At 52.5% G+C, this 25,437-nt stretch overlaps 1 pseudogene; it reads right to left on the reverse strand.

Moving 5' to 3' along the window:
- Nucleotides 1–23,443: 23,443 nt before the first annotated feature.
- The window catches only part of LOC130839596 (leucine-rich repeat-containing protein 37B-like), a 35,484-nt pseudogene continuing 33,490 nt past the window's right edge, over nt 23,444–25,437 (reverse strand).

Genomic DNA, 25,437 nt, shown 5'->3' on the forward strand with positions numbered 1-25,437 from the left:
TGCTGGAACCTAAGGAAGGTGGTGGAACTAAAGGTGTCATAAATAAAGGGTGGGTCGTGAGGCGGGAGAGGGGCGCCTGTGTGTCTTGGGACTCTCATAATGCTTTGGTTTCTGCTCAGAGTGCAGCGCCCGTGCCCCACTGGCCTGGGTCGCTGTGCCCGGGAGCCTCCGCATAGCATGTCCCCACTGCGCCTCTGGTTCCCATGGCGTGTCTTCGTGTGGCACCCATTGTGGCTTCTGGCCCAGGCAGCTCAGCCTCTGGAGTGGGCCCTGGACCCTGTCCAGTGGACCTCCGACCCCCCGGGGCTGACTGAACCTTGGTCTTCACACTCCTCAGACCTCCCTCCCGAATCGCCCTATGCGATTACACCCCCGGCAGAGTCCGGGGGCTTTAATGACTTGTCCTCCTCTCCAGAGCAGATGTTGGCACTGCCTCATCAGGAATTGACTGAGACTTTGGTTCCACACCCAGACGCGGATTCAGCTGCAGGGCTGCCCGCAGGGCCAGATCAGTTTGCTGTTCCACATCAGGATGTGAATGACAAGCTAACCCAGCAGCAAAAGCTCCCAGCAGCAGCTCCAGTGCTGGACTGGGAACAGAATCAGGCCTTGGTTCTGCCTTTTCGACGCAAGAGTAAGACTAAAACCATAGGTCTAGATCAGGCTGAAGGTCACCAATCATTTGAAATACTTGTTCCTCCTCTAGGTAGTAAGAGCTCAAAACCAACGAAGTTTATTGTTTCAGCCCCAAACCTGAAGAAGGATCTAGTTCAGCATCGACAGCTTGCTAAAGTTGTTGTTGGACGTACAGGCCAGTTAGAAAATGAAACTCAGGGTCTAGAACAGCAGTTGCAGGATGATTATGTAGCTTCCGGTATGGATACCATTTACCCTGAGGAGAGCCTGCCTAGGGATTTTCTGGGGGAACTCGGAGCAACCTCTGCAGCCCCCTGAGGAGGCTGAAATTTCTGCATCCCAGCAAGAGGCCCAACTTCGTCATCCAGAGACCCCTGAGGAGGCTGAATCTTTTTCACCCCAGGCAGAGGTCCAGGATGAAACTGCAGAGCCCACTGAAGAGGTAGAACCACCGCCACTCCAGCAGGAGCCTCCGTCTCAGCCTCTAGAGCTCCCTCAGGCGTTTGAACCTTCCCTACTCCATCAAGAGACCCCAACTCAAGCTCCAGGATACCCTACTGAGTATGTACTTGAAAGTCCAGTGAGTGGTGAGGGAGCATCCCTAGCCGGCATTCAGCATCACGCTCATTCAAACGTTCCCAGTGTCACACTTAAACCTCTGGATTTGGAACTGACCATCACTCCAGAGGCCACTATGGAAGCTCAATTTCCTCCAGCTCAGCAGGAGGCCCTGGCTCCACCTCCCGAGCATCCTGAGGAGACAGAATCTTCTGCAACCCAGCAGGAAAGCCCAGGTCAGCCTCTAGAGCCTCTTGCAGAAGCTGAGCCTTCTCCAAGTGAACAGGGGCAACCAACGCAGCCTTCTGAGCTTAGTGAGGAAGCTGAACCCTTTCCAACCCAGCATGAGACCCCAGCTCAGCCTGCAGAGTCTGTTGGAGAAGCTGAAACTTCTCCAACTCAGGAGGAAGCCTCAGCTCCGTTTCCAGCAGAGACAGAACCTTTTGCAACGCTGCAGGAGCAACAAGCTCAGCCTCCAGAACCTTCTGCAGGGGAGGTGGAACCTTGTGCAACTCAATAGGTACAGCCAGCTCAGTCTCCGGAGCCTTATGAAATGGCCGTTCCACCTCCAAGTCACCATCAGGCTCAGCATTCAAACGTATCCACTATCATCATCAAACCTGCAGATGTGGAGCTTAGCATAACAGCAGAACCCACTCCAGAGGTGGGACCTTCTCCAACCCAGCACAAGCCTTCAGCTCAGCCCTCAGTGCCCCTTAGTAGTGCAGAATTTCCTACAGCCCAGCACGAGGCCCCCACGCTGCCTCCACAGCCACCTGAGGAGGTTGAACCTTTGCCAGCCCAAGCTATAGAAGCTCTTGCACGAAATAAACCTTCAGCACAAGAGGAGACCCCAGCTCAGGCTCCAGAGCTCTCTAATGTGATTGCAGTTCTCTCTCCAGAGCATCACGTAACAATGGTTTCTCCTCTAGCTCAGGAGCAAGCTCAGCCTCTGCAGCGGCCCACTGTCACTGTTAAACCTGTGGATCTTGCCAGCACCACCCTGGCAGCCAGGTAAGGGAGTGAACCACCTTGAAGTGGACCCTCCAGCCTCAGTCCAGCCACCCGATGACTGCAGCCCTGGCCCATACCTTGACGACTGCGTGGGAGACCCAGAGCCAGAACTGCCCAAGTTACCCCTAAATTCTTGACTCAGAACTTGTGAGGAGTAAATGTTTATTGTTGTTCTAAGCCGCTATTTTGGTGTGATCTGTTACATACCACTAGATAATCACTACAGTGTCTGATGCAGGGCTTGAACCAGCCAGACTGAGACCCTCAATATACTGAACTGGAATATTAACGAATGACGGCCTCGTAATGGCTGGGGACTTTGGGCCTGGGCTCCGAGTCTCTCCCTCGACCACCGTACGTGCCATGCCAACAACCCACAGATTTTCCTGGGCACAGCATTCCTCAGCCCCCCACGGTGCAAATATACAGTAGCGTTTTGTTGTTCCGGGTGGGAACTTATAAGCAGAACAATAACAGAGTGCACTCAATCCCCCAAGCTTTCCGAGAAGGGGATTATCCAGACTTAGCTGGACTGTGTCCCATGGCCAGAGCTCCCGTAGAGAGGGAGCCTGCCCAGAGCGCATCACAGTTATCGGGGTGGCGAGGCAGGGAACGTCTGCACCACCAGCGGTGGCAACTGCTCAGTGACAGAAATGGTTCACTAACTGTAAGGTATGTTGCCCTCCCGCCAGCCTAACTGGTGCTCATTTTGCGGGTCAGCTACTTTTCTTGTCAGCAGTGTGGCCAAGGGGAGGAAGAATGTCTCTCAGACTGGAGCTCTGAGGAGGAAGCGTTCAAATTGCCAGAACTGGACTCGCACTTTTGAATTTCCCAGAAGGCCAGGCCCTGTGGCTTCCTTGAGAAGCTCCACATCCTTCCCAACCCCTCCCCCCACCCCTGGGCTGCCCAAATCCTGCCTCATGGTGCAGGGCTGGTCAGGGGGGACTGGGGAGAGGCCCCAGCAGGAGGCAATTGTTGCCTTTGCTAGAGGAAGGATGGTTTGCACCCTGGTGACTCTGGGAAAAAGGCTTCCTCTGGTTGCTCAGATTGGATCTCTGCTGGAACCTAAGGAAGGTGGTGGAACTAAAGGTGTCATAAATAAAGGGTGGGTCGTGAGGCGGGAGAGGGGCGCCTGTGTGTCTCGGGACTCTCATAATGCTTTGGTTTCTGCTCAGAGTGCAGCGCCCGTGCCCCACTGGCCTGGGTCGCTGTGCCCGGGAGCCTCCGCATAGCATGTCCCCACTGCGCCTCTGGTTCCCATGGCGTGTCTTCGTGTGGCACCCATTGTGGCTTCTGGCCCAGGCAGCTCAGCCTCTGGAGTGGGCCCTGGACCCTGTCCAGTGGACCTCCGACCCCCCGGGGCTGACTGAACCTTGGTCTTCACACTCCTCAGACCTCCCTCCCGAATCGCCCTATGCGATTACACCCCCGGCAGAGTCCGGGGGCTTTAATGACTTGTCCTCCTCTCCAGAGCAGATGTTGGCACTGCCTCATCAGGAATTGACTGAGACTTTGGTTCCACACCCAGACGCGGATTCAGCTGCAGGGCTGCCCGCAGGGCCAGATCAGTTTGCTGTTCCACATCAGGATGTGAATGACAAGCTAACCCAGCAGCAAAAGCTCCCAGCAGCAGCTCCAGTGCTGGACTGGGAACAGAATCAGGCCTTGGTTCTGCCTTTTCGACGCAAGAGTAAGACTAAAACCATAGGTCTAGATCAGGCTGAAGGTCACCAATCATTTGAAATACTTGTTCCTCCTCTAGGTAGTAAGAGCTCAAAACCAACGAAGTTTATTGTTTCAGCCCCAAACCTGAAGAAGGATCTAGTTCAGCATCGACAGCTTGCTAAAGTTGTTGTTGGACGTACAGGCCAGTTAGAAAATGAAACTCAGGGTCTAGAACAGCAGTTGCAGGATGATTATGTAGCTTCCGGTATGGATACCATTTACCCTGAGGAGAGCCTGCCTAGGGATTTTCTGGGGGAACTCGGAGCAACCTCTGCAGCCCCCTGAGGAGGCTGAAATTTCTGCATCCCAGCAAGAGGCCCAACTTCGTCATCCAGAGACCCCTGAGGAGGCTGAATCTTTTTCACCCCAGGCAGAGGTCCAGGATGAAACTGCAGAGCCCACTGAAGAGGTAGAACCACCGCCACTCCAGCAGGAGCCTCCGTCTCAGCCTCTAGAGCTCCCTCAGGCGTTTGAACCTTCCCTACTCCATCAAGAGACCCCAACTCAAGCTCCAGGATACCCTACTGAGTATGTACTTGAAAGTCCAGTGAGTGGTGAGGGAGCATCCCTAGCTGGCATTCAGCATCACGCTCATTCAAACGTTCCCAGTGTCACACTTAAACCTCTGGATTTGGAACTGACCATCACTCCAGAGGCCACTATGGAAGCTCAATTTCCTCCAGCTCAGCAGGAGGCCCTGGCTCCACCTCCCGAGCATCCTGAGGAGACAGAATCTTCTGCAACCCAGCAGGAAAGCCCAGGTCAGCCTCTAGAGCCTCTTGCAGAAGCTGAGCCTTCTCCAAGTGAACAGGGGCAACCAACGCAGCCTTCTGAGCTTAGTGAGGAAGCTGAACCCTTTCCAACCCAGCATGAGACCCCAGCTCAGCCTGCAGAGTCTGTTGGAGAAGCTGAAACTTCTCCAACTCAGGAGGAAGCCTCAGCTCCGTTTCCAGCAGAGACAGAACCTTTTGCAACGCTGCAGGAGCAACAAGCTCAGCCTCCAGAACCTTCTGCAGGGGAGGTGGAACCTTGTGCAACTCAATAGGTACAGCCAGCTCAGTCTCCGGAGCCTTATGAAATGGCCGTTCCACCTCCAAGTCACCATCAGGCTCAGCATTCAAACGTATCCACTATCATCATCAAACCTGCAGATGTGGAGCTTAGCATAACAGCAGAACCCACTCCAGAGGTGGGACCTTCTCCAACCCAGCACAAGCCTTCAGCTCAGCCCTCAGTGCCCCTTAGTAGTGCAGAATTTCCTACAGCCCAGCACGAGGCCCCCACGCTGCCTCCACAGCCACCTGAGGAGGTTGAACCTTTGCCAGCCCAAGCTATAGAAGCTCTTGCACGAAATAAACCTTCAGCACAAGAGGAGACCCCAGCTCAGGCTCCAGAGCTCTCTAATGTGATTGCAGTTCTCTCTCCAGAGCATCACGTAACAATGGTTTCTCCTCTAGCTCAGGAGCAAGCTCAGCCTCTGCAGCGGCCCACTGTCACTGTTAAACCTGTGGATCTTGCCAGCACCACCCTGGCAGCCAGGTAAGGGAGTGAACCACCTTGAAGTGGACCCTCCAGCCTCAGTCCAGCCACCCGATGACTGCAGCCCTGGCCCATACCTTGACGACTGCGTGGGAGACCCAGAGCCAGAACTGCCCAAGTTACCCCTAAATTCTTGACTCAGAACTTGTGAGGAATAAATGTTTATTGTTGTTCTAAGCCGCTATTTTGGTGTGATCTGTTACATACCACTAGATAATCACTACAGTGTCTGATGCAGGGCTTGAACCAGCCAGACTGAGACCCTCAATATACTGAACTGGAATATTAACGAATGACGGCCTCGTAATGGCTGGGGACTTTGGGCCTGGGCTCCGAGTCTCTCCCTCGACCACCGTACGTGCCATGCCAACAACCCACAGATTTTCCTGGGCACAGCATTCCTCAGCCCCCCACGGTGCAAATATACAGTAGCGTTTTGTTGTTCCGGGTGGGAACTTATAAGCAGAACAATAACAGAGTGCACTCAATCCCCCAAGCTTTCCGAGAAGGGGATTATCCAGACTTAGCTGGACTGTGTCCCATGGCCAGAGCTCCCGTAGAGAGGGAGCCTGCCCAGAGCGCATCACAGTTATCGGGGTGGCGAGGCAGGGAACGTCTGCACCACCAGCGGTGGCAACTGCTCAGTGACAGAAATGGTTCACTAACTGTAAGGTATGTTGCCCTCCCGCCAGCCTAACTGGTGCTCATTTTGCGGGTCAGCTACTTTTCTTGTCAGCAGTGTGGCCAAGGGGAGGAAGAATGTCTCTCAGACTGGAGCTCTGAGGAGGAAGCGTTCAAATTGCCAGAACTGGACTCGCACTTTTGAATTTCCCAGAAGGCCAGGCCCTGTGGCTTCCTTGAGAAGCTCCACATCCTTCCCAACCCCTCCCCCCACCCCTGGGCTGCCCAAATCCTGCCTCATGGTGCAGGGCTGGTCAGGGGGGACTGGGGAGAGGCCCCAGCAGGAGGCAATTGTTGCCTTTGCTAGAGGAAGGATGGTTTGCACCCTGGTGACTCTGGGAAAAAGGCTTCCTCTGGTTGCTCAGATTGGATCTCTGCTGGAACCTAAGGAAGGTGGTGGAACTAAAGGTGTCATAAATAAAGGGTGGGTCGTGAGGCGGGAGAGGGGCGCCTGTGTGTCTCGGGACTCTCATAATGCTTTGGTTTCTGCTCAGAGTGCAGCGCCCGTGCCCCACTGGCCTGGGTCGCTGTGCCCGGGAGCCTCCGCATAGCATGTCCCCACTGCGCCTCTGGTTCCCATGGCGTGTCTTCGTGTGGCACCCATTGTGGCTTCTGGCCCAGGCAGCTCAGCCTCTGGAGTGGGCCCTGGACCCTGTCCAGTGGACCTCCGACCCCCCGGGGCTGACTGAACCTTGGTCTTCACACTCCTCAGACCTCCCTCCCGAATCGCCCTATGCCATTACACCCCCGGCAGAGTCCGGGGGCTTTAATGACTTGTCCTCCTCTCCAGAGCAGATGTTGGCACTGCCTCATCAGGAATTGACTGAGACTTTGGTTCCACACCCAGACGCGGATTCAGCTGCAGGGCTGCCCGCAGGGCCAGATCAGTTTGCTGTTCCACATCAGGATGTGAATGACAAGCTAACCCAGCAGCAAAAGCTCCCAGCAGCAGCTCCAGTGCTGGACTGGGAACAGAATCAGGCCTTGGTTCTGCCTTTTCGACGCAAGAGTAAGACTAAAACCATAGGTCTAGATCAGGCTGAAGGTCACCAATCATTTGAAATACTTGTTCCTCCTCTAGGTAGTAAGAGCTCAAAACCAACGAAGTTTATTGTTTCAGCCCCAAACCTGAAGAAGGATCTAGTTCAGCATCGACAGCTTGCTAAAGTTGTTGTTGGACGTACAGGCCAGTTAGAAAATGAAACTCAGGGTCTAGAACAGCAGTTGCAGGATGATTATGTAGCTTCCGGTATGGATACCATTTACCCTGAGGAGAGCCTGCCTAGGGATTTTCTGGGGGAACTCGGAGCAACCTCTGCAGCCCCCTGAGGAGGCTGAAATTTCTGCATCCCAGCAAGAGGCCCAACTTCGTCATCCAGAGACCCCTGAGGAGGCTGAATCTTTTTCACCCCAGGCAGAGGTCCAGGATGAAACTGCAGAGCCCACTGAAGAGGCAGAACCACCGCCACTCCAGCAGGAGCCTCCGTCTCAGCCTCTAGAGCTCCCTCAGGCGTTTGAACCTTCCCTACTCCATCAAGAGACCCCAACTCAAGCTCCAGGGTACCCTACTGAGTATGTACTTGAAAGTCCAGTGAGTGGTGAGGGAGCATCCCTAGCTGGCATTCAGCATCACGCTCATTCAAACGTTCCCAGTGTCACACTTAAACCTCTGGATTTGGAACTGACCATCACTCCAGAGGCCACTATGGAAGCTCAATTTCCTCCAGCTCAGCAGGAGGCCCTGGCTCCACCTCCCGAGCATCCTGAGGAGACAGAATCTTCTGCAACCCAGCAGGAAAGCCCAGGTCAGCCTCTAGAGCCTCTTGCAGAAGCTGAGCCTTCTCCAAGTGAACAGGGGCAACCAACGCAGCCTTCTGAGCTTAGTGAGGAAGCTGAACCCTTTCCAACCCAGCATGAGACCCCAGCTCAGCCTGCAGAGTCTGTTGGAGAAGCTGAAACTTCTCCAACTCAGGAGGAAGCCTCAGCTCCGTTTCCAGCAGAGACAGAACCTTTTGCAACGCTGCAGGAGCAACAAGCTCAGCCTCCAGAACCTTCTGCAGGGGAGGTGGAACCTTCTGCAACTCAACAGGTACAGCCAGCTCAGTCTCCGGAGCCTTATGAAATGGCCGTTCCACCTCCAAGTCACCATCAGGCTCAGCATTCAAACGTATCCACTATCACCATCAAACCTGCAGATGTGGAGCTTAGCATAACAGCAGAACCCACTCCAGAGGTGGGACCTTCTCCAACCCAGCACAAGCCTTCAGCTCAGCCCTCAGTGCCCCTTAGTAGTGCAGAATTTCCTACAGCCCAGCACGAGGCCCCCACGCTGCCTCCACAGCCACCTGAGGAGGTTGAACCTTTGCCAGCCCAAGCTATAGAAGCTCTTGCACGAAATAAACCTTCAGCACAAGAGGAGACCCCAGCTCAGGCTCCAGAGCTCTCTAATGTGATTGCAGTTCTCTCTCCAGAGCATCACGTAACAATGGTTTCTCCTCTAGGTCAGGAGCAAGCTCAGCCTCTGCAGCGGCCCACTGTCACTGTTAAACCTGTGGATCTTGCCAGCACCACCCTGGCAGCCAGGTAAGGGAGTGAACCACCTTGAAGTGGACCCTCCAGCCTCAGTCCAGCCACCCGATGACTGCAGCCCTGGCCCATACCTTGACGACTGCGTGGGAGACCCAGAGCCAGAACTGCCCAAGTTACCCCTAAATTCTTGACTCAGAACTTGTGAGGAGTAAATGTTTATTGTTGTTCTAAGCCGCTATTTTGGTGTGATCTGTTACATACCACTAGATAATCACTACAGTGTCTGATGCAGGGCTTGAACCAGCCAGACTGAGACCCTCAATATACTGAACTGGAATATTAACGAATGACGGCCTCGTAATGGCTGGGGACTTTGGGCCTGGGCTCCGAGTCTCTCCCTGGACCACCGTACGTGCCATGCCAACAACCCACAGATTTTCCTGGGCACAGCATTCCTCAGCCCCCCACGGTGCAAATATACAGTAGCGTTTTGTTGTTCCGGGTGGGAACTTATAAGCAGAACAATAACAGAGTGCACTCAATCCCCCAAGCTTTCCGAGAAGGGGATTATCCAGACTTAGCTGGACTGTGTCCCATGGCCAGAGCTCCCGTAGAGAGGGAGCCTGCCCAGAGCGCATCACAGTTATCGGGGTGGCGAGGCAGGGAACGTCTGCACCACCAGCGGTGGCAACTGCTCAGTGACAGAAATGGTTCACTAACTGTAAGGTATGTTGCCCTCCCGCCAGCCTAACTGGTGCTCATTTTGCGGGTCAGCTACTTTTCTTGTCAGCAGTGTGGCCAAGGGGAGGAAGAATGTCTCTCAGACTGGAGCTCTGAGGAGGAAGCGTTCAAATTGCCAGAACTGGACTCGCACTTTTGAATTTCCCAGAAGGCCAGGCCCTGTGGCTTCCTTGAGAAGCTCCACATCCTTCCCAACCCCTCCCCCCACCCCTGGGCTGCCCAAATCCTGCCTCATGGTGCAGGGCTGGTCAGGGGGGACTGGGGAGAGGCCCCAGCAGGAGGCAATTGTTGCCTTTGCTAGAGGAAGGATGGTTTGCACCCTGGTGACTCTGGGAAAAAGGCTTCCTCTGGTTGCTCAGATTGGATCTCTGCTGGAACCTAAGGAAGGTGGTGGAACTAAAGGTGTCATAAATAAAGGGTGGGTCGTGAGGCGGGAGAGGGGCGCCTGTGTGTCTCGGGACTCTCATAATGCTTTGGTTTCTGCTCAGAGTGCAGCGCCCGTGCCCCACTGGCCTGGGTCGCTGTGCCCGGGAGCCTCCGCATAGCATGTCCCCACTGCGCCTCTGGTTCCCATGGCGTGTCTTCGTGTGGCACCCATTGTGGCTTCTGGCCCAGGCAGCTCAGCCTCTGGAGTGGGCCCTGGACCCTGTCCAGTGGACCTCCGACCCCCCGGGGCTGACTGAACCTTGGTCTTCACACTCCTCAGACCTCCCTCCCGAATCGCCCTATGCGATTACACCCCCGGCAGAGTCCGGGGGCTTTAATGACTTGTCCTCCTCTCCAGAGCAGATGTTGGCACTGCCTCATCAGGAATTGACTGAGACTTTGGTTCCACACCCAGACGCGGATTCAGCTGCAGGGCTGCCCGCAGGGCCAGATCAGTTTGCTGTTCCACATCAGGATGTGAATGACAAGCTAACCCAGCAGCAAAAGCTCCCAGCAGCAGCTCCAGTGCTGGACTGGGAACAGAATCAGGCCTTGGTTCTGCCTTTTCGACGCAAGAGTAAGACTAAAACCATAGGTCTAGATCAGGCTGAAGGTCACCAATCATTTGAAATACTTGTTCCTCCTCTAGGTAGTAAGAGCTCAAAACCAACGAAGTTTATTGTTTCAGCCCCAAACCTGAAGAAGGATCTAGTTCAGCATCGACAGCTTGCTAAAGTTGTTGTTGGACGTACAGGCCAGTTAGAAAATGAAACTCAGGGTCTAGAACAGCAGTTGCAGGATGATTATGTAGCTTCCGGTATGGATACCATTTACCCTGAGGAGAGCCTGCCTAGGGATTTTCTGGGGGAACTCGGAGCAACCTCTGCAGCCCCCTGAGGAGGCTGAAATTTCTGCATCCCAGCAAGAGGCCCAACTTCGTCATCCAGAGACCCCTGAGGAGGCTGAATCTTTTTCACCCCAGGCAGAGGTCCAGGATGAAACTGCAGAGCCCACTGAAGAGGCAGAACCACCGCCACTCCAGCAGGAGCCTCCGTCTCAGCCTCTAGAGCTCCCTCAGGCGTTTGAACCTTCCCTACTCCATCAAGAGACCCCAACTCAAGCTCCAGGATACCCTACTGAGTATGTACTTGAAAGTCCAGTGAGTGGTGAGGGAGCATCCCTAGCTGGCATTCAGCATCACGCTCATTCAAACGTTCCCAGTGTCACACTTAAACCTCTGGATTTGGAACTGACCATCACTCCAGAGGCCACTATGGAAGCTCAATTTCCTCCAGCTCAGCAGGAGGCCCTGGCTCCACCTCCCGAGCATCCTGAGGAGACAGAATCTTCTGCAACCCAGCAGGAAAGCCCAGGTCAGCCTCTAGAGCCTCTTGCAGAAGCTGAGCCTTCTCCAAGTGAACAGGGGCAACCAACGCAGCCTTCTGAGCTTAGTGAGGAAGCTGAACCCTTTCCAACCCAGCATGAGACCCCAGCTCAGCCTGCAGAGTCTGTTGGAGAAGCTGAAACTTCTCCAACTCAGGAGGAAGCCTCAGCTCCGTTTCCAGCAGAGACAGAACCTTTTGCAACGCTGCAGGAGCAACAAGCTCAGCCTCCAGAACCTTCTGCAGGGGAGGTGGAACCTTGTGCAACTCAATAGGTACAGCCAGCTCAGTCTCCGGAGCCTTATGAAATGGCCGTTCCACCTCCAAGTCAACATCAGGCTCAGCATTCAAACGTATCCACTATCATCATCAAACCTGCAGATGTGGAGCTTAGCATAACAGCAGAACCCACTCCAGAGGTGGGACCTTCTCCAACCCAGCACAAGCCTTCAGCTCAGCCCTCAGTGCCCCTTAGTAGTGCAGAATTTCCTACAGCCCAGCACGAGGCCCCCACGCTGCCTCCACAGCCACCTGAGGAGGTTGAACCTTTGCCAGCCCAAGCTATAGAAGCTCTTGCACGAAATAAACCTTCAGCACAAGAGGAGACCCCAGCTCAGGCTCCAGAGCTCTCTAATGTGATTGCAGTTCTCTCTCCAGAGCATCACGTAACAATGGTTTCTCCTCTAGCTCAGGAGCAAGCTCAGCCTCTGCAGCGGCCCACTGTCACTGTTAAACCTGTGGATCTTGCCAGCACCACCCTGGCAGCCAGGTAAGGGAGTGAACCACCTTGAAGTGGACCCTCCAGCCTCAGTCCAGCCACCCGATGACTGCAGCCCTGGCCCATACCTTGACGACTGCGTGGGAGACCCAGAGCCAGAACTGCCCAAGTTACCCCTAAATTCTTGACTCAGAACTTGTGAGGAGTAAATGTTTATTGTTGTTCTAAGCCGCTATTTTGGTGTGATCTGTTACATACCACTAGATAATCACTACAGTGTCTGATGCAGGGCTTGAACCAGCCAGACTGAGACCCTCAATATACTGAACTGGAATATTAACGAATGACGGCCTCGTAATGGCTGGGGACTTTGGGCCTGGGCTCCGAGTCTCTCCCTGGACCACCGTACGTGCCATGCCAACAACCCACAGATTTTCCTGGGCACAGCATTCCTCAGCCCCCCACGGTGCAAATATACAGTAGCGTTTTGTTGTTCCGGGTGGGAACTTATAAGCAGAACAATAACAGAGTGCACTCAATCCCCCAAGCTTTCCGAGAAGGGGATTATCCAGACTTAGCTGGACTGTGTCCCATGGCCAGAGCTCCCGTAGAGAGGGAGCCTGCCCAGAGCGCATCACAGTTATCGGGGTGGCGAGGCAGGGAACGTCTGCACCACCAGCGGTGGCAACTGCTCAGTGACAGAAATGGTTCACTAACTGTAAGGTATGTTGCCCTCCCGCCAGCCTAACTGGTGCTCATTTTGCGGGTCAGCTACTTTTCTTGTCAGCAGTGTGGCCAAGGGGAGGAAGAATGTCTCTCAGACTGGAGCTCTGAGGAGGAAGCGTTCAAATTGCCAGAACTGGACTCGCACTTTTGAATTTCCCAGAAGGCCAGGCCCTGTGGCTTCCTTGAGAAGCTCCACATCCTTCCCAACCCCTCCCCCCACCCCTGGGCTGCCCAAATCCTGCCTCATGGTGCAGGGCTGGTCAGGGGGGACTGGGGAGAGGCCCCAGCAGGAGGCAATTGTTGCCTTTGCTAGAGGAAGGATGGTTTGCACCCTGGTGACTCTGGGAAAAAGGCTTCCTCTGGTTGCTCAGATTGGATCTCTGCTGGAACCTAAGGAAGGTGGTGGAACTAAAGGTGTCATAAATAAAGGGTGGGTCGTGAGGCGGGAGAGGGGCGCCTGTGTGTCTTGGGACTCTCATAATGCTTTGGTTTCTGCTCAGAGTGCAGCGCCCGTGCCCCACTGGCCTGGGTCGCTGTGCCCGGGAGCCTCCGCATAGCATGTCCCCACTGCGCCTCTGGTTCCCATGGCGTGTCTTCGTGTGGCACCCATTGTGGCTTCTGGCCCAGGCAGCTCAGCCTCTGGAGTGGGCCCTGGACCCTGTCCAGTGGACCTCCGACCCCCCGGGGCTGACTGAACCTTGGTCTTCACACTCCTCAGACCTCCCTCCCGAATCGCCCTATGCCATTACACCCCCGGCAGAGTCCGGGGGCTTTAATGACTTGTCCTCCTCTCCAGAGCAGATGTTGGCACTGCCTCATCAGGAATTGACTGAGACTTTGGTTCCACACCCAGACGCGGATTCAGCTGCAGGGCTGCCCGCAGGGCCAGATCAGTTTGCTGTTCCACATCAGGATGTGAATGACAAGCTAACCCAGCAGCAAAAGCTCCCAGCAGCAGCTCCAGTGCTGGACTGGGAACAGAATCAGGCCTTGGTTCTGCCTTTTCGACGCAAGAGTAAGACTAAAACCATAGGTCTAGATCAGGCTGAAGGTCACCAATCATTTGAAATACTTGTTCCTCCTCTAGGTAGTAAGAGCTCAAAACCAACGAAGTTTATTGTTTCAGCCCCAAACCTGAAGAAGGATCTAGTTCAGCATCGACAGCTTGCTAAAGTTGTTGTTGGACGTACAGGCCAGTTAGAAAATGAAACTCAGGGTCTAGAACAGCAGTTGCAGGATGATTATGTAGCTTCCGGTATGGATACCATTTACCCTGAGGAGAGCCTGCCTAGGGATTTTCTGGGGGAACTCGGAGCAACCTCTGCAGCCCCCTGAGGAGGCTGAAATTTCTGCATCCCAGCAAGAGGCCCAACTTCGTCATCCAGAGACCCCTGAGGAGGCTGAATCTTTTTCACCCCAGGCAGAGGTCCAGGATGAAACTGCAGAGCCCACTGAAGAGGTAGAACCACCGCCACTCCAGCAGGAGCCTCCGTCTCAGCCTCTAGAGCTCCCTCAGGCGTTTGAACCTTCCCTACTCCATCAAGAGACCCCAACTCAAGCTCCAGGATACCCTACTGAGTATGTACTTGAAAGTCCAGTGAGTGGTGAGGGAGCATCCCTAGCTGGCATTCAGCATCACGCTCATTCAAACGTTCCCAGTGTCACACTTAAACCTCTGGATTTGGAACTGACCATCACTCCAGAGGCCACTATGGAAGCTCAATTTCCTCCAGCTCAGCAGGAGGCCCTGGCTCCACCTCCCGAGCATCCTGAGGAGACAGAATCTTCTGCAACCCAGCAGGAAAGCCCAGGTCAGCCTCTAGAGCCTCTTGCAGAAGCTGAGCCTTCTCCAAGTGAACAGGGGCAACCAACGCAGCCTTCTGAGCTTAGTGAGGAAGCTGAACCCTTTCCAACCCAGCATGAGACCCCAGCTCAGCCTGCAGAGTCTGTTGGAGAAGCTGAAACTTCTCCAACTCAGGAGGAAGCCTCAGCTCCGTTTCCAGCAGAGACAGAACCTTTTGCAACGCTGCAGGAGCAACAAGCTCAGCCTCCAGAACCTTCTGCAGGGGAGGTGGAACCTTGTGCAACTCAATAGGTACAGCCAGCTCAGTCTCCGGAGCCTTATGAAATGGCCGTTCCACCTCCAAGTCACCATCAGGCTCAGCATTCAAACGTATCCACTATCATCATCAAACCTGCAGATGTGGAGCTTAGCATAACAGCAGAACCCACTCCAGAGGTGGGACCTTCTCCAACCCAGCACAAGCCTTCAGCTCAGCCCTCAGTGCCCCTTAGTAGTGCAGAATTTCCTACAGCCCAGCACGAGGCCCCCACGCTGCCTCCACAGCCACCTGAGGAGGTTGAACCTTTGCCAGCCCAAGCTATAGAAGCTCTTGCACGAAATAAACCTTCAGCACAAGAGGAGACCCCAGCTCAGGCTCCAGAGCTCTCTAATGTGATTGCAGTTCTCTCTCCAGAGCATCACGTAACAATGGTTTCTCCTCTAGCTCAGGAGCAAGCTCAGCCTCTGCAGCGGCCCACTGTCACTGTTAAACCTGTGGATCTTGCCAGCACCACCCTGGCAGCCAGGTAAGGGAGTGAACCACCTTGAAGTGGACCCTCCAGCCTCAGTCCAGCCACCCGATGACTGCAGCCCTGGCCCATACCTTGACGACTGCGTGGGAGACCCAGAGCCAGAACTGCCCAAGTTACCCCTAAATTCTTGACTCAGAACTTGTGAGGAGTAAATGTTTATTGTTGTTCTAAGCCGCTATTTTGGTGTGATCTGTTACATACCACTAGATAATCACTACAGTGTCTGATGCAGGGCTTGAACCAGCCAGACTGAGACCCTCAATATACTGAACTGGAATATTAACGAATGACGGCCTCGTAATGGCTGGGGACTTTGGGCCTGGGCTCCGAGTCTCTCCCTCGACCACCGTACGTGCCATGCCAACAACCCACAGATTTTCCTGGGCACAGCATTCCTCAGCCCCCCACGGTGCAAATATACAGTAGCGTTTTGTTGTTCCGGGTGGGAACTTATAAGCAGAACAATAACAGAGTGCACTCAATCCCCCAAGCTTTCCGAGAAGGGGATTATCCAGACTTAGCTGGACTGTGTCCCATGGCCAGAGCTCCCGTAGAGAGGGAGCCTGCCCAGAGCGCATCACAGTTATCGGGGTGGCGAGGCAGGGAACGTCTGCACCACCAGCGGTGGCAACTGCTCAGTGACAGAAATGGTTCACTAACTGTAAGGTATGTTGCCCTCCCGCCAGCCTAACTGGTGCTCATTTTGCGGGTCAGCTACTTTTCTTGTCAGCAGTGTGGCCAAGGGGAGGAAGAATGTCTCTCAGACTGGAGCTCTGAGGAGGAAGCGTTCAAATTGCCAGAACTGGACTCGCACTTTTGAATTTCCCAGAAGGCCAGGCCCTGTGGCTTCCTTGAGAAGCTCCACATCCTTCCCAACCCCTCCTCCCACCCCTGGGCTGCCCAAATCCTGCCTCATGGTGCAGGGCTGGTCAGGGGGGACTGGGGAGAGGCCCCAGCAGGAGGCAATTGTTGCCTTTGCTAGAGGAAGGATGGTTTGCACCCTGGTGACTCTGGGAAAAAGGCTTCCTCTGGTTGCTCAGATTGGATCTCTGCTGGAACCTAAGGAAGGTGGTGGAACTAAAGGTGTCATAAATAAAGGGTGGGTCGTGAGGCGGGAGAGGGGCGCCTGTGTGTCTTGGGACTCTCATAATGCTTTGGTTTCTGCTCAGAGTGCAGCGCCCGTGCCCCACTGGCCTGGGTCGCTGTGCCCGGGAGCCTCCGCATAGCATGTCCCCACTGCGCCTCTGGTTCCCATGGCGTGTCTTCGTGTGGCACCCATTGTGGCTTCTGGCCCAGGCAGCTCAGCCTCTGGAGTGGGCCCTGGACCCTGTCCAGTGGACCTCCGACCCCCCGGGGCTGACTGAACCTTGGTCTTCACACTCCTCAGACCTCCCTCCCGAATCGCCCTATGCCATTACACCCCCGGCAGAGTCCGGGGGCTTTAATGACTTGTCCTCCTCTCCAGAGCAGATGTTGGCACTGCCTCATCAGGAATTGACTGAGACTTTGGTTCCACACCCAGACGCGGATTCAGCTGCAGGGCTGCCCGCAGGGCCAGATCAGTTTGCTGTTCCACATCAGGATGTGAATGACAAGCTAACCCAGCAGCAAAAGCTCCCAGCAGCAGCTCCAGTGCTGGACTGGGAACAGAATCAGGCCTTGGTTCTGCCTTTTCGACGCAAGAGTAAGACTAAAACCATAGGTCTAGATCAGGCTGAAGGTCACCAATCATTTGAAATACTTGTTCCTCCTCTAGGTAGTAAGAGCTCAAAACCAACGAAGTTTATTGTTTCAGCCCCAAACCTGAAGAAGGATCTAGTTCAGCATCGACAGCTTGCTAAAGTTGTTGTTGGACGTACAGGCCAGTTAGAAAATGAAACTCAGGGTCTAGAACAGCAGTTGCAGGATGATTATGTAGCTTCCGGTATGGATACCATTTACCCTGAGGAGAGCCTGCCTAGGGATTTTCTGGGGGAACTCGGAGCAACCTCTGCAGCCCCCTGAGGAGGCTGAAATTTCTGCATCCCAGCAAGAGGCCCAACTTCGTCATCCAGAGACCCCTGAGGAGGCTGAATCTTTTTCACCCCAGGCAGAGGTCCAGGATGAAACTGCAGAGCCCACTGAAGAGGTAGAACCACCGCCACTCCAGCAGGAGCCTCCGTCTCAGCCTCTAGAGCTCCCTCAGGCGTTTGAACCTTCCCTACTCCATCAAGAGACCCCAACTCAAGCTCCAGGATACCCTACTGAGTATGTACTTGAAAGTCCAGTGAGTGGTGAGGGAGCATCCCTAGCTGGCATTCAGCATCACGCTCATTCAAACGTTCCCAGTGTCACACTTAAACCTCTGGATTTGGAACTGACCATCACTCCAGAGGCCACTATGGAAGCTCAATTTCCTCCAGCTCAGCAGGAGGCCCTGGCTCCACCTCCCGAGCATCCTGAGGAGACAGAATCTTCTGCAACCCAGCAGGAAAGCCCAGGTCAGCCTCTAGAGCCTCTTGCAGAAGCTGAGCCTTCTCCAAGTGAACAGGGGCAACCAACGCAGCCTTCTGAGCTTAGTGAGGAAGCTGAACCCTTTCCAACCCAGCATGAGACCCCAGCTCAGCCTGCAGAGTCTGTTGGAGAAGCTGAAACTTCTCCAACTCAGGAGGAAGCCTCAGCTCCGTTTCCAGCAGAGACAGAACCTTTTGCAACGCTGCAGGAGCAACAAGCTCAGCCTCCAGAACCTTCTGCAGGGGAGGTGGAACCTTGTGCAACTCAATAGGTACAGCCAGCTCAGTCTCCGGAGCCTTATGAAATGGCCGTTCCACCTCCAAGTCACCATCAGGCTCAGCATTCAAACGTATCCACTATCATCATCAAACCTGCAGATGTGGAGCTTAGCATAACAGCAGAACCCACTCCAGAGGTGGGACCTTCTCCAACCCAGCACAAGCCTTCAGCTCAGCCCTCAGTGCCCCTTAGTAGTGCAGAATTTCCTACAGCCCAGCACGAGGCCCCCACGCTGCCTCCACAGCCACCTGAGGAGGTTGAACCTTTGCCAGCCCAAGCTATAGAAGCTCTTGCACGAAATAAACCTTCAGCACAAGAGGAGACCCCAGCTCAGGCTCCAGAGCTCTCTAATGTGATTGCAGTTCTCTCTCCAGAGCATCACGTAACAATGGTTTCTCCTCTAGCTCAGGAGCAAGCTCAGCCTCTGCAGCGGCCCACTGTCACTGTTAAACCTGTGGATCTTGCCAGCACCACCCTGGCAGCCAGGTAAGGGAGTGAACCACCTTGAAGTGGACCCTCCAGCCTCAGTCCAGCCACCCGATGACTGCAGCCCTGGCCCATACCTTGACGACTGCGTGGGAGACCCAGAGCCAGAACTGCCCAAGTTACCCCTAAATTCTTGACTCAGAACTTGTGAGGAGTAAATGTTTATTGTTGTTCTAAGCCGCTATTTTGGTGTGATCTGTTACATACCACTAGATAATCACTACAGTGTCTGATGCAGGGCTTGAACCAGCCAGACTGAGACCCTCAATATACTGAACTGGAATATTAACGAATGACGGCCTCGTAATGGCTGGGGACTTTGGGCCTGGGCTCCGAGTCTTTCCCTCGACCACCGTATGTGCCGCCTGGGCTCTGAGTCTTTCCCTCGATCACCGTACGTGCCATGCCAACAACCCACAGATTTTCCTGGGCACAGCATTCCTCAGCCCCCCACGGTGCAAATATACAGTAGCGTTTTGTTGTTCCGGGTGGGAACTTATAAGCAGAACAATAACAGAGTGCACTCAATCCCCCAAGCTTTCCGAGAAGGGGATTATCCAGACTTAGCTGGACTGTGTCCCATGGCCAGAGCTCCCGTAGAGAGGGAGCCTGCCCAGAGCACATCACAGTTATCGGGGTGGCGAGGCAGGGAACGTCTGCACCACCAGCAGTGGCAACTGCTCAGTGACAGAAATGGTTGCAGTAGGAGGGGGAGCCTGTTTTCCCCACTGAGCTCTCTGGTACCTGCTGAGCGATTGTTTGCTGAACTACTCAAAGGGGAAACGAATGAGTGTCCAGGAGCATCCTAGTTATTTCTCGTCACCTCCTGGCCTCCCGACACCTCACTGATCCCCATTCCCAGGTTACACTGGGGCCTTAACATCATCTGGAATTTACCAGAAAAGATCTCAGAAGTCCAAACTCTCATTCTCTGAATATAACTTTTGTCCTTTCGGTTCTCACTCATGTGTATCCACCGTACACGCTCTTCAGCTGCATTAAAACCTCTGGCCTGGGGCTTCCTAGGTGGCGCAGTGGTTAAGAATCCGCCTGCCAATGCAGAGGTCACGGGTTCGATCCCAGTTCCAGGAAGATCCTACATGCCGCGAAGCAACTAAGCCCGTGTGCCAAAAAAAAAAACCTCTGGCCTGGTGCTCCATTTTCTCCCAGTTCCTACTTGGCCTAAATCCCCAAGCTGAGCTCGTGGCCTCTCTACTTCTAGGCCACCATCAAGTACTCTTTATAAAACTCAAGCTCGGCCATGTCTCTCCTCGGCTTAAAACATCGTAGTTTGTGCTCTGTTTGGTCAAGTCCATGTGCCTTGGCCAGGCCCTCCAGGACAGGCTCCCTGCTCACCGGCACAGCCCCACCCACTGCCCCTTCCTCCTCGTGCTTCACGCTCGGGAACACCAGTCTGCACACGCTTCCAGCCCACCCAAGCTTTCATGCTTCTCGCCTCTGTGCTGGCCTCTGTCTAGAATGCATTTCCTTCATCTCGTCCTCCTAAGAAACTTCTGTGTGGCTTTCTTCCACTTCCCCTCCTCCAAGCCATCCCTCACATTTACTCCTTTCCAGCCAACCAAGAGCTGAACCACTTCTTGGTACACGGCCACTGTCATGTCAACACACTGTCTTCTCTGTATATCTGCGGGTGTCTGTGCCTCCTCTCAGTCTTAGGGCCCCTGGAGGGCAGGGACTTTGTCCTCATCAACTCTTTCCCCAGCACCAGGCACAGTGCCTGGCTTATAATCCAGTCCTTTTTCAGGACTCTCCCTAACTTCCTAACCTTCCCCCCTCTGAATCCTACAACTTTGCTTCTCTGTATCATTTTTGCCCTAATCACACACTGTTTCATTTCATGAAATCTTTCTGACAGATTTCATGGGAATCAGGGATCATTTTCATTCACTTAGTGGCTGTTGGCCTTGTAGCTCCCTCTCCCCTTCTATCACTCAGGTCTCAGTAAGGAGCTGGGCTCTGACCTAGTTTGTCCATCACAAGATGGGGACAGAGGCAGCCCGAGGGAGACATGTTTTGTACCACCTGACCCTGGGCTCCTCTCCCGCTTCCAGGCTACAGCCAGGGATGTGTCCCCGATCCAAGCAGAGACAGCTCACTCACAGGCTGGCCAAGTGACGTCTCTGGGCTCTGGCAAAAACACTGCCCCATCTAGGTCAAGCTGGGCAAGGCAAATTCCTAGTCTTGGGAATTTTAATTTAGAAATATGGTAGGGTAGCATTCGAGGCTAACAAGAATAATTGTGCAAATTTGAGGTAGTGTGATACAAAAAATATTATCTAAGCCTCACTTTAAGTACCAACTTTGAAATAATGGAAATATCCCAAAATAGGAACCTGGAGCTACCTGGAATTGGGGTCCACACTTTGGGAAGCCCAGCAGTACAAGGATCTCTAGCCCTGGTTTCCCGTCAGCTCCCTGTCTTTGTCTCCACTTCTCTTATTGAAATCAGCCCCCCACTCATCACAGAGTGTGAGCGGGCATGGGACCTTCTGTTCTTGTGACCCAATAGTGTAACCTCAGCACCTAGTACTGCACTTGGCCCACAGCAGGTGCTCAGCAAACAGCAGCTGCCTCCTCCTCCTTCTCCGCATTATTATTGCCACGGCTATTGGCTCTTTGGTGGCGACCACAGCTCGTACTTCTGTGCATCCCTGTGGGAGTCTAGCACTTCTGGGCTCCAACCCTAACTCGCACTTTTGGATGTGTGACCTTGTGCCCTTGAGCAGGTTACCTACATTCTTTACACCCTGTTTCCTATCTGTCAACCGAGCATAACAAGCTATGCTTCCACGGATGCCGAAGCCAGGGCTGGGCACCAAGCAAGCAGATGGTAACCATTAGCTGCCACCGCTTCCTCTTGTTAGTGGTATTAGTCACGCGCTTGGGACACAGTAACTATTTGCTGGCACACTGAAGTCACCAGGTGTTTTCACTCTCAGTGAGAAACTTTGGGAGGTGGCTTGGGCAGGCATGGAGAGAACTGATGTCTCACGCAGCATCAGCAAACTAAGAAATCAGAAGAACTGATGGGCTGTTCACTTTGCTTGGAACCCCTCCCAACTGTCAGAACCCCGCCCAACTGTCAGAACCCTGCCCAACTGTCAGAACCCCGCCCAACTGGCAGAACCCTCCCAACTGTCTCCCAGGCCCACTGCTCTTCTGGGGGACCTTGAGCGATCGTCCCGTGGTTTGCACCATTCTTCACCTCATGTTACTAAACCAACAGCACTATCTGTGGTCATTTTGCTAGATTATCAGACCTTGCTCATTCAGAATTTTTTACTCAATTTATTTACCTCTCACTGACTTACTAAATGCAATTGATGAATGACTTTCTTTGCAGAAGGAGTGGAGGAGGCTTTGCAGCTTCTGCAGGTGGCACTGTCATTATATAACCACTTGGAATCACACAGCCCTGGGCCTGTGTTGGAGAAGGCAGGAGGTGGGGTGGCCTGGTGCTGGGCTGGGCTGTAGGGAGCCCAGGAGCACACGGCTGACCCTCGGTGGGGTCAGGAGACGCCAGGGCCTGCGGAGCGCCATCTTGGGCGATGGCTGCTCTCACACATTCTTCTTTATCCTGTCCCTCGGGCACCTCCCTGCTGGCTATCCAAGGGTTGGGTTTTTTTAAGAAGAAAAAAACCAACCCAATGTGAATTTTCTAGCAGCTTGAAAGAGTGGAGAACTCCCTACCAAGACAGGGCACACACCTGTGCATGAGTTTGAGAACTTGGGAGAAAAGTCAGACCTTGGTCCCATGGTGGACGGAGGCCGAGTGATCCAAATAGTCGGGCAACCCCACGGCCTGCACGAGAGGGGCCAGAAGTGGATGAGCCTCTAGGGGCAGGAGGTGAAGCATGTTGTAAAGAACTGGTACTTGATGAACCAGGAGAGACAGCACCAGAATAAACTCTTATTTAATTTAATGATCTCTGCCCCTTGAGGGTGATACATTTTCCAGTTCACAGGGACTGATTGTGCTGGGGAAACAAGGGAGGGAAGCCCCTCTTCATCCTTCTAGTCATCCTCCTTTGCCCACATTTCCTCTTGTGGAAGTACTGGCTACCATGAGGCATTCTAGAGTCAGCTCTGCTTTTTCTTGCAGGCCCTTGTTATTGGTAGACAAATATTCAACTATTGACATTTTAGTTCCTTAGCACATAGTTAGAATTGGTTATGAATTTAAACATGAGAAGAAGGACTCTTCCACCATCTCGGACCTAGTTGGTTCTAATCAGTTTTTGTCGTGTCCCCAAGGCTACGTCATTCTTTGAAAGATTCTGCCCTGCCTGCTTCCCTCCTGTTTCATTCACACTCAAGGAAGAAAGAAGATGGCTTGTACTGAGTATACTTTTCACATGCCAAGTCTAGAGGAGATTGTTGGAGTTCTGCAGAAGGGGCTAATAGATAACTTTGCCCATGTGCAGGTGTCTCTAGTCGATTGCCCTGATTTGAATAAGGAGCCATTTACCTTTCCTGTAAAAAGATCATTAATTACTGCAACCTTTCAAGGGCAAGCATTGCAGCCAGGTGTAGATCACAAAATAGCTTAGGTCAGGACTTCCCTAGCGGCGTCATGATTAAGAATCCGCCTGCCAATTCAGGGAACACCAACCGGTTAGCTCCCTACTTCAGGAAGATCCCACATGCTGCAGAGCAACTAAGCCCGTGCACCACAACTAGTGAGCTTGAGCTCTAGAGCCCATGAGCCACCACTACTGAGCCCACATGCCACAATTACTGAAGCCCATGTGCCTAGAGCCCATGCTCCACAAGAGAAGTCACCGCAATGAGAGGCCCGTGCACCGAAATGAAGAGTAGCTCCTGCTCACTACAACTAGAGAAAGCCCCTGTGCAGCAATGAAGACCCAACACAGCCAATAAATAAATAAATAAATAAATAAATAAATAAATAAATGTATTTTAAAACAATGAGAAAAAGAAGCATTTGACAAGTGATGCTGAGAAGCCAATCCTGGAAAATGAAATGTGCAGGTGGCCTGAGGCAGGACGGGGCTCACACTGTCGCGGTCTCGTGTGCAGCCTCACTTTCCACACCCGTCTCCCCAGCAGCCGTCTTCCCTGGTTGTCTAATGGTTAGGACCTGGCACTTTCACTGCTGTGGCCCAGGTTCAATCCCTGGTAGGGGAACTAACATCCTGCAAGCTGTGTAGTGTGGCCACCCCAAAACACCTGTCTTGAAAAATCAGCGATATAATCTTTACATAAGTAGCAAAGTGTTATTACTTATGATGTGCTCTAGATCATTGAAAGAGAGCTGTATTCAAGGTATCTGGGCATGAAAGCACATTTTGGAAGTCATCAAGTTAGTGCCAATAAATCTAATACATAGAAAAATAACTGAAAGCACCCGAGTGTTTTGTGGATAGAAAAGCTTGAGATTCAGAGCTAGTCGAGAGCTGGACAGTGTAAGCATAAATTCAAAGCTGGACAGCTCTCCCATCCATTAGGAGGGCTAGGTAGCTGCTTCTGCTTATGGAACCAGAAATTCTCAGGCTCCACATAGGACATAAAACAGCATCACTTATACTCTTTCATGAAACTGCAAAAACAAACCAAATAAACAAAAATATATTTACACCTGGCTTATAAGACAAAGCGTACCGAGACCTAATGTATATAAAATCAGTTTACAAACTGTGATGCACTATATATGAATGAGTTCTCATTGGCAGAGAGCACAGTTTAGGATATGTGGCCATTAATGTTAATTCCCTTCCCCCTTCCATTCCTTTTTCTTGTTCCTGTATGTACACAAATCACTTACATTCTTACACTAACACTGTAACTGAGCTATTATTAGCTTAATAATGTAACCAAGAATACGATTTTTAGCAAGTGAGTAGTTCTTAGAATCTTAGGGAGCTGGAACTCTGAATTACTGAAGAAAAATAATGTAATTACATCATTAATTTTAAAATGTATCCTCATTTAGTAAAAATAAAATTTTAAAAATTACATTAAAAATAGAAAATTTATTATCAGGCAATTGAGGCTCACCACAAGGTGTGGCATTTGTCAGGCATTCACCATCGCAACACAGCTTGACTGTCTTATAGACAACTTCAACTGTATTTTTAAATTGGCAGAGGCAGCAGGCCATGCGGCTGGGTAAGATCCTATACATGGAAACACAGATAAATTTGTGGTAAAGCAGTTATTTGAGTAGGTAGGAGAGGCAGGCCAAGGCCACCACAGACCAGTGCCAAAAGGAGTTCTTGGGGCATATGGACTGGAGAATTAGAGAGGGACCGGTTGTCCAATTGCTGCTCTTGACTAGTGCAAAGAAATATAGAGGAGGAGAGAGGTGCCCAACAGAAGGATTAGGATGGCAGTAGGTATGGTATGCCTAGAAAAAAGGGAACAGGGATTAGAATTGGGTGACATTGATCCGTAGTTTAATTCAGAAGTATCTCCTTCCATCCTGAAAGCCTCACTTTGGGTTGAGAGTACACAGGAAGAAGGCAGACTTCTAAGAAGAGTCTGAATGAGTCCCCACCTTCTGGAGTCCCTTTCTCAATTCCTATTTGTGAGTAGTAAATATATCAGAAAGTATTCTAGGAACAAAAAATCATTGTGTGGTGAAACAATAACAGAGATCACACTGGCCAAATCTGGACAACTGGAACATTCTAAAGAATAACATTATCATTACAATAAGGTATAATGCAATTAATTTAAAGAAGAGCACGAGTCCATAATGACACTCAAAAGGAAAAGAAGGGGAGCTCTTCTTTCCAGAATGACATCAGCTAATAAATGCAGAAGGAATGACAGAATTAAGAAAGTGTCATTTTGCAACTACCAGTGTAATAATTAATTCAGAGAAGGATTACCACTGATGCTCAGCTAGGTGAAGTTGTTTGAAAG

This window comes from Hippopotamus amphibius, chromosome 17, assembly GCF_030028045.1.
Source record: "Hippopotamus amphibius kiboko isolate mHipAmp2 chromosome 17, mHipAmp2.hap2, whole genome shotgun sequence".
Classification (NCBI taxonomy): Eukaryota; Metazoa; Chordata; class Mammalia; order Artiodactyla; family Hippopotamidae; genus Hippopotamus; species Hippopotamus amphibius.